The sequence below is a fragment of the Lepidochelys kempii genome, chromosome 3, assembly GCF_965140265.1.
Source record: "Lepidochelys kempii isolate rLepKem1 chromosome 3, rLepKem1.hap2, whole genome shotgun sequence".
Taxonomy (NCBI): Eukaryota; Metazoa; Chordata; order Testudines; family Cheloniidae; genus Lepidochelys; species Lepidochelys kempii.
The window spans coordinates 153474651-153490038 of NC_133258.1; the positions used below are offsets into that span (position 1 = coordinate 153474651).

Genomic DNA, 15388 nt, shown 5'->3' on the forward strand with positions numbered 1-15388 from the left:
CGCTCTCTTTTATTTATTTATTTATATATATAAATACTAACAAGGAAGCTAACATAGCGGAATCCAATTTTGCTATATGAAAGATTATTGGCGTTAACCATGTGTCTTCCTTTCTCCCTTCCCGTCTCCCACAGTAAGTTCAGGAACTGGCATCTCCCGTTAGCAAATAGAATAATCTTTCCACAAGACAGAGGGAAAGTTTTTTATTTAATTTCTGAAAGTAGCATTGACACTCACTGAAATTGTGTTTAAAGATCACCTGGTGAAATGCTAAAGAAGGAGAATGCCTGTGGGAAATGGTGAACAGATATTTCTCACTAGGGACTTTGAAGTGAGTTTCAATAAAATAAGTTCATTTTTAAGAGATTTTTTATTTCACTGTGGCAAGAAGTTGATCACTTTTTTCTTTCCACTCCCTAACATGATACATAAAAATCACAGGACATCTTACATGTGAAGTCTTTTTTTTAATAAAGAGCTACTACATACAGACCATCAAACAGGTTTCCACTCAGCTCACATTCCAGCTTTGTCTGTCTTGTTTACCAGGGACCACAATTTGCCTGCTATGCTATACAGTGCACAGAGACATGTAGTGGCTGAATGATATCACTGCAAGTAAATATTACAAATGCTTAACATCTTTTGGTGTTTGTGTGCGCGGAGTCAGTGCTGGTGGAAACTAGCCAGACTGATAGCTCTGACTATTGAAACCCTCTCTGTATCCAGAGAAAACAGGTTCAGTATGAACAATGTAAGCTAACCTACCTACATTGACTGCCTCAATAGTGTGTCTCAATGCTGCTCTGAGGGGAGAGGGCCATTCAGTCTCCATTCACCCCTTGGCTACTCTACAAGGCTGCCTTCAAGGAAGCCAATTAATGTTAATGATGGCAGGGATGTGCATATTTATTCAGTGATGTGGATATTTGTGTATGACATAATGATGGGTGCTGTCAGAGCAGTGGCATATAAAATCATTCACATAGCAGTGAAATCCTGCCAGCTAGTTAGACATTCTGGTGTCCAGAGACAAGTATTGAAATTCCTGCTATTTAATCAGTCACAATAAGTATTTCTAATGTACCTCTCACTGGGTTATATTGCACTGATCCAGCAAGGCCCTTAAGTATATGCTTAACTCAAAGCATGTGCATAATCTCATTGAAGTAAATAAGACTGCTCACATGCTTATAGTCAAGCAGGTACTTAACTGTTCTTCAGGATCAAACCTTGTGAGTGCTCAGCACTAACCTTTGCACTGTGGTATCTTTAAGTGCAATGGATACGCCACTTCCTGACAACTCTCCCGGCCAAGCACCCCATGTAGCAGACATATTGTCAATCACTCGAAATATAAGAAAAGCCCTGAGTTCCTCTGGCTGCTGTAAATGATATTTGCATCAATATTTGGCCCCAAGATATGAGGATGACAGACAGAGATATTGGATTCTAATTGTAGTGCCTTCCTAAAAGCCTTTCATTGATGCATCAGGCTCTAGAGGGGAAGAAAAAAAGCTGCATTTTGGTTTTCTATTTCCCAGAAGAAACTATTTTCATTATTTCCCCTTCTTGCATGCTTCTCTTTTTAGACCCTTCCCCACTTTAATAGTTTTTAATAGCAGCTCAAGGTGCAAACACTTCCCAATATATATACCAGAGATTAAAGTCTCCCTTAAATATCCCCAAAAGAGGGTGCAGAGTAGGGAGGGTAAAGCCAGGAAGTTGCAAGACTGTTAATTTTACCTTGGCACCACATAAAACACTAGAAGAAACCATCAGGTTCTTGGCCTGAAGAGTTACATGCTCAGCCCCTGGGGCATACACAAGAATAAAAGGTTGCAAACTAACTTGATTTACTTTTTTCAAACAATAACAGACTCTGGGGACAAGTGGGATGCAGTGGACATAGCAAAATGTACAGAGCATATGGTATGGTTTCATGCAAAACCTAAGCACTAGAAAGCATCTGCAATATGTATGTGTGTTAAGGGGGAGGAGGTTAAGCCCTCAGTGTTGATATTCCTTGTGCTGATAGATAACTTGTTTTGTCCTTCATCAGAACATCTTAGGTCTATTTAGTTCACTACATCTGCTGTGTTACTAATCATAAATCCAGAGGACAAGCCACTTAGGATACATCTACACTACATTACAAAACAAAAACACAGCCACAAGTCTCAGAGCTGCAGAACCACAGGATCAGTGCTTCACCCCCAGCTACGGAGCAGTCTCTAGGAGTGTGCCAGACCTCCAAGGGTCTCACTCTTCCTACACAGGGTAGGCCTCACCACCTCCTCAGACTGAACCTCTCGGGCTCCACCACTCCTGTTTCATGCCGTGAGCTCTTTTCAGTGAGTCTAACTGAGCCAGGTTCCTGGAAGAGACTTGTGCATTAATCCCTGAAGAGTGTACCTCACCAAGCATTTGCAGTGACACCCACATAGCTTTGTCAAAACAGTCATGTTTATTAGTGAACTGGAACACAGCATTGGAAGTCGTCCGTTTACTGTAGAGAAAGGAAGGTTAAAACAGGTCATTGTGGTTAGTCCAGCCAAGCTGTAGCAAACCCCATTGTTCAAGTCCTGTCTCTGTCAGTCTGACCTCCTTAGTCAGGTTGCACGTGGGAGAACAGTTCATCTTAATTAATTAACCTCTTACAGTTGGTATGGCTTCTTCCACCTTTTCATGTTCTGTGTGTGTGTATATATAGATATATATAGATATATAATCTTACTATCTGTTCCATTCTATGCATCCGATGCAGTGGGCTGTAGCCCACGAAAGCTTATGCTCAAATAAATTTGTTAGTCTCTAAGGTGCCACAAGTACTCCTGTTCTTTTTGCAGATACAGACTAACACAGCTGCTACTCTTGTCTGTCCTTCTGACAGCCAACTCTTCTCTCCCAGCCACCCACCCCTCCCTGTCTTACAACTTCCCAGTGCTTTGTTCTCCAGCTGGTGTCTTTGCTCAGGGTCTTCCCTGCTGAGAGGTGGGGAAATCTGTCTCCCTCTGGGTCGTTGGTTACCAGGTATAAATGTCCTGGTAACTGGATTTGCCCTGTTCTTCACTTCACAGATTCTCCACTGATATGGGGTCGGTCCACTTTAATGACTCATTCAGGCTCAGACAGCTAGGCGTCATTCATACCTATTCTCGTAGCCTGCCCTGACAGCAAACAGTCTTTTCCATCACCACCCCCTGCCTTAGGGAGCCATGTGAAATATAAGGGAAACTGAGGCACACAGGGGGTTAAAAATATTACAGAAAATTCTCAATCACACTGGATCAATTGACTGGGGATTGCAGTATGGGGCTAAAAATAGCTGCGTAGATGCTCGGGCTTGGGCTGGAGCCCTCAGCAGATTTGAGAACCTGGATTCCAACACAAGTGGGGAACGTCTACCCTGTTGTTTCTAGCCCCATAGCACAAGCCCAAGTCAGTTGACCCGGATTCTGAGACTTGCTGACGCAGGGGTTTTTTTTGCTGTGTAGACATTAGGGGCATGATAGATTAGTGATACAACAACTTGTTGGCTTTTGGAGGAATCCAGACACTGTTATGCACAACAGCAACACAAGACGTTTCCTTGCAAGTTTCTGAAGACACATACTTAGGGCTTGTCTACACTTACAGTGCTGCACTGGTCCAGTTGCACCACTGTAGTGCTCAGTGAAGAGCTTCTCACATTAGCATAGGTGGTACTCCTCCCCAAGAGGCAGTAGCTATGTCAACAAGAGAAGCTCTCCCAGGGGTCAGCTCGGTATAACGATATCACTCAGAGGTGTGGATTTTCCACACCCCTGAGTGACGTACTTCTACCACCATAAGTTCCTGGTGTAGACCAAGCCCAAATTCTCCATTAACATTTATGAGAGCCCCAAAACACCTTGTTGGAATTAGAGACTTACTGTTGGACTTATTGGTGCTGACTCAGTCACCCCAGGGGAGGGAGTGGCACTTAGCCACGGCTCTTGAAGCGTCTTTTCTTCTGACGGGTGCACTGGCAATGAAAGTATCGTGCACTTTTAGGTTCTCAAACAGCCACTTCTGCAGCTACCTGCGTCCATGTCTTATTTCATGAGAACCACCTGCAGAGCTGGTGGCAAGTTTCCGTTGGCAAAGCATGCCAGTCTGGAATGGAAAACCAGAGCCATCATTGGGGCACCTCCATTCCCCTCAACGCTAGTGACCAGTAAATAGTTCAGCAAAGACCATCTTTTGCCACCATTATTATTCCTAAAGTTTGTGGCTGAATTCACTATTTGTGATAAGAAGAGTTGGTACAGGTATAGTGCTGGCAGGTCCTATATACATTTTCACCATACCCAATGTACCGCATTCCTGACTTCTGCCATCCCTTGTTATTCCAGCTTTGGATAAAGTCACACTTCTGTCAGTACTCTTCAATCCCAGCTTGCAGCAGGAGCCTTTCCTATGTCATGCTAGGGCTACCCCAATAGCTGTCGCAGTGCCTCTCAATCCTGACACACAGCACCCCCAAACTATTCCTAGCTTGCTGCTCTGCTAATGCCCCTGAGTCATCAAATCTTAAGCATGCTGGGAGGAAAGTTGGCAGTAAGGGTTTTATCATGCCAGTATTCACATTTGGCTTAGTACGAGCTCTGTGACTTCATCTGCTACTATCACCCACCTCTTTGATATTTATAAGCCTTAATCACTGATCTATCCTCATTTCTTCAGACTGTTGCTATGTAAAATATTCCCTGACTTCATAAGAGTAGGTCTTGCCTTAAGGTAACTCTGAACAGGTAGAGTTCCCACCCTGCTCCAAACAGAGTACAGCCCCATTTTATAAAGTCCATATTTACCCTCTACCTGGGGTTTGGCCTTATTGGTAACTGAAATAACATAACTCATAACCTAACCTTTCTTCTCAAGTGTTGCTGTTTTCGAATTTCCTTACAGACCCTCACTGTCTTTGCCTCTCATACCTTCTGCCATTAAGAGAGAGGGAATCCAGCCCTTCTAAATTCCTAGAGTAGAGCTAATTGGACATATCTCATCTAACCTCAGCATGAGTCAGCAAAAATACATCCACCTCCAAATGCGTGGCCCTAGAACTCCTCTTCCTCCCCCCCCACCCCCAACACATTAGAGATGTGTGCATCCTTTTGTGTCTAGGCTGCAAACTTGCCATAGAGCATAGACAATATCATCATAATGAAGGATTCGTGAATCCAGACAGATGGCAGATCCATGCCTATGGGCTGAGTGCCAAGTTACAAAACAAATATCCTTCTGACCTGAATCTGAGCATCCTCACCTCCCATTCATTTCAGGCAGCCGCAGCACCTGGCATGCTCAGGCCCTCAGCCAGTATCCTTCACGCTAGGAATTCTGTACGAGTGGAACCCTCATGGGGGATCTGTCTTGGAAACGCATGCTGCATCCACACAGGAGAAATGCAGCTCACTGGTCCTGCAAAATTAAAATGAATGGCAAGGTACTGAAGGGAGAGGCAAAGGAATTATGCTGGAATGAGCTGTAGTTACAGCACTGAAGTAGCTAAAGAGCCCCTGCTGATCTGTTTCATAAAGCTCATTTTTTAAAAGACATTTGAAGCCAGTGCACAAAAGCCGCTGAGGCTAGAGGAGCAATTTTGTTCTAAACATTTAAAGCAGAGGATCTTTTTTATTCAGGGTTTTAATTTCTTCTCCAGTTTCTGTGAGTCTCCTCCTTTGTTAATAGAACAGGAGTCCTTGTGGCACCTTAGAGACTAACACATTTATTTGGGCATAAGCTTTCATGAAGCCCACTTCATTGGATGCGTGCAGTGAAAATACGAGATTTTTATACACACAGAGAGCACGTTCTTGTCAACTGCTGGAAATGGCCCACCTTGATTATCACTACAAAAGGTTTGTTTTCTCTCCTGCTGGTAATAGCTCACCTTACCTGATCACTCTCGTTAGTGTGTATGGTAACACCCATTGTTTCATGTTCTCTGTGTATATAAAATCTCCTCACTGTATTTTCCACTGCATGCATCTGATGGAAATGAGCTGTAGCTCACGAAAGTTTCTGCTCAAATAAATTTGTTAGGCTCTAAGGTGCCACAAGTACTCATGTTCTTTTTGCGGATACAGACTAACATGGCTGCTACTCTGAAACCTGTCATCCTTTGTTGGAGACTAGGGTTTGTTGAGGGGAACTGGTTTAGTCAGTCTTTTCCATCGGAAAATTCAGTCAATGGCTAGACAGCCACAATTATATTGTCTCGAATTATTGTCTGAAATGACACTGTATGAACCTGAATGGTCAGAACTGGGGCCAGACTTACTGGGTTCTACCCTTTGGCTGCTGAAAGCTAGGCACCTAAATCCACATTTAGGCACCTAAGCCAGTAGTCTGGTTTGCAGATGGGTCAATGGGCGTTGTAGATACTCAGCCCCTCTGAAAATCAGGCCACTTTTATTCAGATGCCTAAACAAAAATGGAGATGCTGTACTTTCAACATAATCCTCAATGGGGGCAAAAAAGGGGACATACCCTTGTTTGGTTCTTTATAGTGCATAAGAAAGTCCTGAAAGTTGGTTTTTGCTTTGTTTTAAGTCACTAACTTTTATTAAAGATTAACAAAATCCATATGGGTGAGATGTTTAACATAAGAGTTACATGTACATAGATTTCTTTTTTACTTCAGGTCATAGGGGAAGATTCTATAGTTACTGGAGAATTAGTGAAATGATATCAAAAGTCAAGAGATTGAAAACTGACCACCAGAGGGGAAGATGGGCATTTTAAATTCTGCTGTCTGTTTTGTTAAACACCCATTGGACTCCACTCACTAATGATTATTTAAGAGAGAAGATGTTTCCGTTAAAGGTCCAACATCACTCCCCCTTCAGTGGAGGGGCAAGAGTTTGCACTATGCACACTCTGATCACCTCAAGATTTCTTCTAGCAAAGCCAGAGAAGACTACACTTGACATTCCTGTGGTTTTCAAGGTTAAAAAAATAAGACCAAAAACAAAACAAAAGCAGGGTTTATTAATAGTTTTTAAAAATAATTACTTTTATGGCCTTCCTTGTCCGCCATAAAAAAAAAAGGCAGAAAAAGGACAAACCTGCCTTTTTAAGGAGTCCCTTCCTGGTCACCTCTAATATGTACCCAGCTTTGCAAATTTTAGCTAATGCACACACAAATTCATTCTCCACCCACACACAGCATGATCCTGCTCCCACTGAATGGCAAAATTTTCTTTGATGCAATAAAAGCAGGACCAGGCCCAAGTAGTGGAACACCCCTAGGGCATTTGAGGGGATACAAATGGAGCTGTTTGCAAATTAAGATACTTCCTTGAATGGCATTTGGAAAGAAAATGGGGTGGAATGGGACTCTCAGCCCTTGTCTTCACTGCCAAAATGGTATTTTTTTTTACCTCAGGCAAACACACATGAGCTATTCTGAGGTAAAAGCAAGGCACTTCCATTTTATCATGAGGCAAACTCACTGAGGTCAGCCCTATACCCCTGCTTGGGGTTGACTTCATGGTAAAACTCAAGTGCCTTGTCTTCATGGCATTTTACCTCAGGATAGCTAATGCACATTAGTTTCCAGGAGGTAAAACACGCACATTTTTTAGAAATGAAGACAAGGTCTCATTCATTAGGTCCACAGTAATGCAGCCAAGTTGTTTGGCAAACTTTAACCCTTCCTTCTCAGGACCAGACAACAGAGGGAGGGCCAGTAGTGCCGTAAGATCACCGGGTTCTTGCACTCCTTCTCTTTGATGGCAGTGTGAGTGCCGGCTCTGAAGTCTGGATAGTGCTTGTATGTAGGGCTTGCAAAGGGAAGAATTTTCCCACGCCTGCTCCTGATTAAAACAGCAGTAGTCAGAGAAGACCAGGAAGGATTTGTTTTGCAGCATTTCCTCCACAATGGGATTTGCCTCAAAGAGGTTTTCAGTCAGAGCAGCAAAGTTGACTGTCCCCAGATCCTGCTCCCTCTGGGATTCCAACTGTCCTCCAGTTTCACACTGCCTGGGAGCCTGCACATCCAACTGAGAGAATTGTTTATTTTCATTCATTACAGAAAAACTAGTCCTTAGGTCCAGCCCAAGGGCTACAGTGGTGACTGTCATCTTCCTCACAAGTCTAGCAACAGGCTCCATGTGCTGCTCACACAGAGGCACAGAATCCTGCCTGGTGTTCAATCTCTGATGAGTGAGATCTGCACCAGGCCCTTTTTCAGCTCTGTCCTCCGATGGGGGCTGCATCACAGATGAATAAGCCTCATAAAAAAGCCAGGATTTCATTGTCTGTTTCACCTGGGGCATGAACCTGCCCAGCTGTATGCCTGGTGGGATGTGATCTGCAGAGCAGACCAGGAGGGAAGTCGGCAAATGAATGGTAGAAGTTCAAAACTCACCTAAGATACAATCTCCACATGCCCCTCAGCTAAACATAAGTCATCAGCGTTTGATCTACACAGATTTAAATGTAAATTAAAGGGAACAGCCAGACCGTCCCCTGGGTGGAAAAAACCCACACTGGGTACTGAAAACTCCATGGGTTCCCCCCACGAGACACTGCTCCACCCAAAGCCCTCTTATAAGAGGAGTCCCATGTAAAGAAGGGACAAACTGACCCAATGGCACTGATCAAATCCCCCTAAATGAAGTGGGGCAGCACTATCATCATCATAAACCTTAGCCCTTCTATATGGCATCTTTCATTCAAGGGTTTCAAAGCACCTCCAAATTTCAGGTGTTTGACATTTAAGAAAAGTTTTTTTTAAAATGACATTTTTAAAAATTTGTCCATTTTTTCACTAGAAAAAAAATTGCTTACCAGCCAGGTCTAAGAGAGGAAAAAGGCAGCAGGGTTTAGTGAGACGCTGAATATGCGGGGAAAGAAGAGTCAAACAGGACCCCAAAACTGAGGTGAGAAGGAAAATGGACTTCTAAACAGTGATGAAAAAAGAGGAAACGGAGGAGGACTACAGGAAAGGAGGGGTAGTTCAGGGTTGGAAATGTTGAGCTGAAGGAGGTCTGTCATTCAGAAGGAGAGGGCAGAAAGAGCCAGGGATGTAGGAGAGGTCAAGGGTGGAAAGATAGATTTGGGAATCATTGGCAGGGAGGTTGGAGCGAAGGAAGAAAAAGTTGAGGGATAAATAGACAGGCTGAACACCTAAAGGACACCAACAAAAGGAGAGAGCCCTTTAGAACATCAGATCCTCCCTCTCCCCTCCCCCACAGCTGGGCAGGTTCTAGCCCCAGATAGCAGGCATCTTGCTTATTTCACCAACACTGCAACTCTGCAAAAACAATCTATCATCAGCCTTGGCATAGAAGTGACTCAAAGCCAGGCTGCTCCCGCAGATGATTTTGCATCAGAAGAGTGGCTCTGTGAACAGAGGCTGTCTGCAGTCCAGTGAATCTGTATATCCTCCAAAAAGGAGAGGACTGAGATAAATGAGAACAAAGCGCTTGCACCAAGGGATCATATCACACACAGCTGGGCCCAGAGACTATCAACGCTCAAAGGGGTGACTTTCCAGCAGAGAGGCAGCCCCTTCACCCCAGTTCCACCAATACCAGTAACAGGAACACAGCACCGAGCACACCCGAGGAGATTTCATCAGTGTGAATAATAATAAGGTAGTTTTCTTTCTCTTGGGTGTTTCCATAGTAACAAATGGAGGTGATTCTAATCTCCAGTTTAAAACCCCCATTGAAAATGACAGAGTTTTGGTTTTTTAAACAAATTCCTGCACTGAAATGTGCCTCCTGTCTATAGGCTTGTCCTAATTCACACGTGCAGCCAGTGCCACCATGTGGCTAAAGGGGAAAATTTCACCCCAGCTCCAAAAATGTAAAACTCAAGTGCTTCTAACATGAGGTTTTAGGATTTCAGTAAAGAGATGGAGAAGACTTAGGGGAGCATTGAGTCCACACTCCTGCATGGCAGAGTGTAGTCCCACCACAGAGTTCTCATCAGATATTAAATGCCCTAATTTCTAGCAGGTTGAATAGTTGAGGCCACCACATATTCTAAAAGGCAGCAGAATCCTGCACTGCAAGGATCCCAGCCACAGATCTGATGCCAGTTTTAGGATTAAAGCACTTGCCTCTAGGATTCTGACCTAGAGTTGCGTGTAAAGGCCACTATCTTGATGTTAGCCAGGAACTTCATTTACCTTTGGCTCCCTATTACAACCCAAGGCTGGTCCCAGTTCAGCCACTGGTATCCCCAAGGAAAGCGTGGGGGGAAACGTTCAGTAGGGGGAAACGGAGATCTCAGCATGTACATAATGGGAATGTCTCTTTGCTCCCACTCCACCATTCCCAGTCAAGCATCCCACAGACATGAGGCCCAAAGTCAAAAGCAAAACTCCTATTGACTTCAAAGGGAGCACAACTGGGCCCTTGTTTTCATCCATTTTTCCCCATTGAGAGGGTATTAGGTTTAACCTGAGGGTAGATTGCTATAAATAGCCCAACATTCAGGGCCTTAGCTGTTGGAGTAGAAGGGAGTTAAATCAGGATATGAGTTAGCTCCTGCTTCGGTGCCACTGCCCAATATAGGGCCTTCATCTGGTCTGGTGATTATTTTCTTCTTCCCAGGACAGGGTGAGGAGAATGCGAGGCTGGCCCATGAGTTGCTGAGTCAATACAGTGCTACAGTCCCAAGTTTAGGCTTGCGCTGACTGCAGGTTTAGCATGATTGACTTGCTTTATGTGTCTGAGTAATGTTGCCCCCCCTTGTGGTTGGTCCATAGAGCAGATATGGGACCTATTACTACTGTTGGCTAAAGGAGATTTTCTTTAGGCCAAGTGACAGAGCCCCTCACTTTTGTAACCTCCCTGCTTTGCTCCACATTCTATTTTTAACTGTCTGGTGAGGTCATGAAGTCTGAGCAATAACTCTTCCATCCCTCCATTACTGAGGGATCATCCTCCCCTCCAGTCACTGCAATCCAAGCACTACTCACCGCACGATGGGAACAGAACGTGCTCTCTTCTCTCTCTCAAGAGGCAGCACTAGCAGGCTAGCACGTGAGACAGGTGGCAGCCATGCCTGTCTAAGGCTCCTTGGTGCTAATACAACAAAGAATAATAATGCTTCTGAGGCATTGAATTGCTTCTGCTGCAGAAGCAACAGAGCCCCAGTACAACGTCTTGGGCTCACAGGGACTAATTCTTCTGGCACTAATGTAAATTGGCTGGTACCCCATGGAAATACTGTGGAGTAACGTTCCCAGCCCTCACTCCTTTTTGCTATGGTGTTTCTAATGCCCACAGCGCCTGGGTAATCTACTCAGCTCTCAAACAGACGAGTGCTACAAACCACTGGGGCGCTCTCTGTGCTACAGCACTAGTGCTACAGCTTGCCCAAGTTCAAAATCTGGAGGGATGCTTACAGGGAAGCTTTCATTTTAACCCAATCCTCATTTCACACACACCCCATTCTGAAAATTTCACCTTTGGGACTGAAATTTCCAGAGATGGAATTTTAATTTTCTTGGGAACTCCCTTCAGTAGAGTAAAAAGAAAAGGATTTGCATTGCAAGCCACCTTTTGCTCCCCGGTAACACAGCCTGCGTTGCATATTTCACTTTTATACATTTTTAGAAAAACAAACATTTTAACTACACTACCCTTCATCACGCACTAGACACATGCCTTAAGCCTCAGCAGTGAGCCTCTAATCAGATTGGCCCCTCCTACCTCTCAGTTTTGTTACTCATTCTCTTTGCAACTTTTAAGTTCTTCCAGGTGGGGAAATCTCGATCTTTCTGTAAAGCATCAGGCACATCTAAGGCAGCAAGGCTGATCTTGAAATTAAGGCTCAAGCTACAGAGGGATTCTGAGCTGCATGCAAAGGCTCCTGTGTAGGTTTGCAGGGAACCTTATATTGCAAACCCCCGTCTGACATTGGTATCCAGATGGGAGGATAGGGAGAGCTTTCAAGAGAGAAAAGATTTGAGACCTCAGCATTATATATAAGGGACCCCACCTGAACTGCCCTTCCTCCACCCCTAATCAAAACACCCTACAAATATAGTATGGAGCAGGCTTGCCATTGACTCAGACAGCGGGGCAGATCCTGCCGAGACCGGAGCTTTGTCAATATTCTGCATTTTGACTGGCCATCCACACTATCACTCGCAGCCAGAAACAAGAGAGGAAGAACAGGCAGCCAATGAAACTGAAGGATTCTGAAAAGGCTAGTTCAGTGCCGCTCCTTCCCAAGAGTCAACAAAAATAAACAGTGGGAGAGCTCCTTTTCATGATCAAGCTGTTAATGAACCAATTCTAACGCCTACAATAATCTCTATACCCATGGGTCTATGGACTCCTCAGAGGCAGCACTAGCTGCTATGAGCCCCAGCAAGCATTAATGCATAGTAAAATCGTGTTTGATACCTCAAAAGAGCACATTGTCCATATTATCATTTGCCAAGTGAGGCTTGAAATGTCACTATTTTGTGCATGATAAATGTCTTTGTAAATCTATGGACTGTTCTAGGGGAATTACTTGCCCAGAATTTAAAGCTTCCATCTGTAAAAGAGAAAGAAGCACCAAGCAGACAAATGTCAGAAGCAACACTTAGTATACATGGGGGAGTGGGGAGGGGAGAAAGTAAAGATTTTACTCTGCCATCATTTTAAAATGTACAAGCTACACTAGTGCATTTCTAATCTCTGCATAAACAACCCTCAAAAAAGAATCAATAGCACATCTCTGCCACTGCAGCTACACTGCAGAATCAATACAGGGTGAATTTCCACTGTATTTAAATATATATTTGAAGCATGCAGGCCTGGCTTGTTACAGAGTGTATTATGGGGGAAATGGGAGTGGAAGGGAAGCAGTACAAAAACGTGATTAAAAATGAGAGAAGCATGTGTACCTGGGCAATCTAAAAAAAGCACTTAAGACTAAGGCTTAAAAGATTCTTCTAAAGCTCCAGAGAGTGGCAGATACACTATTCTTTCATCCTTAGCCAGTTAAAAGTCCTGAAAACATTCAGTGGCCAGGGCTCTCCTTCCCCATTCCATCCTGCAACAATCCCACCCAGTTATACTAGTTCCCATAATACGTTTCATCAGAGGATCTCGACATGCTCTATGGATATTAATTAAGCCTCACACCACCACTGGAAGGCCGGTATTACTTGTGATGTTGCACTCCATATTATTTATGGAAATATGCTTATAAATATGATATAACTGGAATATGCTTTATGCAAAAGGTCTCTTGTAAGGTATGATAAAGGTTATAACCTACTAAATACATACCTCCTATTTGTATGTATGTATCATTCTTGTATCTGAAGCTAGAAATATGAAGTATAACTCTGAGGTCCTATTGTAATTATGCGAAGTGTGGGCCATTAATGGTGCTTTAGAATCTTTATGGCTCCTATTGACTAGGACAAATGGTTGTAAATGGTTTATTTACCTGCAAGTCTTCCCGTGTACCTGTGGGCCAACCCAGGAAGAATGGAGACTAGGGGTCTTACAGTGACATGAGACCATGTCACGTGATACTGGAATCCATCTTAAATCTGGTACTTTTCCATTTAGGAGAGGTGGGAACCCAGAGAGACAAAAGATTCCTGCCTTGTGCCAAAGTTATAAAAGGGGGTGGAGCAGGACAAAGGGGGCTGCCAGTCATGAGAAAGCCCCTGCTTACCACCTGAGATGTCTGCTGGAACTAACAAGGAGTGTACCAGGGGAAAGGATTGGGCCCAGACCAAGAAGGAATCTAGTCTGTGAAAGAAGCTTATTGGAACATCTCTGAGGGTGAGATATTACCTGTAATCAGTTTCTTAATGTATTAGGCTTAGACTTGTGTGTTTTGTTTTATTTTGCTTTGTGGCTTACTTTGTTCTGTTATTACTTGAAACCACTTAAATACTACTTTTTATACTTAATAAAATCACTTTTGTTTATTAATAAACCCAGAGTAAGTGATTAATACCTGGGGGAGCAAACAGCTGTGCATATCTCTCTATCAGTGTTATAGATGGCGGACAATTCGTGAGTTTACCCTGTATAAGCTTTACACAGAGTAAAACATATTTATTTGGGGTTTGGATCCCATTGGGAGCTGAGTGTCTGGGTGCTGGAGATAGGTAACCTGCTGAGCTGTTTTCACTTAAATCTGCAGCTTTTGGTGCGTGGACCAGACCCTGGTCTGTGTTGCAGCAGGCTAGTGTGTCTGGCTCAACAAGACAGGGTTCTGGAAGTCCCAAGCTGGCAAGGAAAACAGGCTCAGAGGTAATTTCAGCACATCAGGTGACAGTCCCAAGGGGATCTCTATGACCGAACCCATCACATTACTTTTCCCTTTTTACAAGTAAGGAAACAACATCAGGAGGGCTGCATCTTCCCTAGGTTACATGAGTCACTGACAGAGCCGGGAACAGAACAAAACAAAGATCTCCCGTTTCCCAAGTCCTCTGTTTAACCAACCATACTTTAAATATTTGGATAGTTCTTTAACCACTAGACAGTACCTTTAACATTGAGACAACAGTTTTTAACACTGATGTCCATGAAACCCTATTGCCACTGAGTCTTATTAGACATGCAGGAGAGTTTTATTTGTTTGGCTTCTATTTCTGTACAATGAACATGAAATACAATCAAGAAAGAGAATTAGGACCATAACTGTTATATGAACAAACAAAAACAATGCGCCTGGAGCTTGTTCTTTCAGAAGATTAATGTGCAACTGTAAGGACAAATATGAGGCTCAGTAAACCTCCCTTGAACCTCCCAATGGGCTATAGGTATAGAGCTGGTTTAAGCCAGTGTTCCTACTTGACTCATGATCATTCCAGCTTTTGTTAAGAGAGACACTTAATGAATCAAATTAAAGGCTCGGAGTTGAACATCATCTTTGGATCCACAGAACAAAAATAATTATTGCCATCAATCAGCTATGCCATTTTAAAAAAAAACAGGAACCAAAACAGAAGCTATTTTAAATTGTCAAGATAGCAGCTTCAAACAGGGCAACTCAGCTGGGTTGAAATTGCCACATACAATCCAACAAAATAAAGGAAGCTGTTTATTACCAGGGCCAGCGCTAGGTAAAGCTAATTGCTCCTGGTTCCACTTTGAGAAGCTCACTGTCAAGATGCAGCCTTGACCCCCGCCACCCCCGGCTCAGTGAGTATAAACAGCCACTGTCAACAAGACTACTAGCCTGCTTTCTCCCCCGCACTCCCACCCCTCCAGAGATCTGGTGACACTGCCATGTTTGTAGGATGGGGATGGGTCCCATTTTGAGTTCTCCTGCAATCTCGTGGATGGGGATACAGAGCAGAGCCCAATGAGAAGAGGAGTCATGGGCAGAATGAAGATGGGTGGGTTGACATGCACTGCAGATCGAACCTCACATG

At 43.7% G+C, this 15388-nt stretch overlaps 1 long non-coding RNA gene across 1 annotated transcript; it reads right to left on the reverse strand.

The window, feature by feature from the left end:
• Positions 1–400: 400 nt before the first annotated feature.
• LOC140909401 (uncharacterized) lies at positions 401–5742 on the reverse strand. Its single transcript, XR_012158201.1, has 3 exons — positions 5291–5742; positions 3915–4137; positions 401–2509 (listed from the first exon to the last, which is right to left on the reverse strand). It is a non-coding gene; the product is annotated as an uncharacterized lncRNA (long non-coding RNA).
• Positions 5743–15388: the final 9646 nt, after the last annotated feature.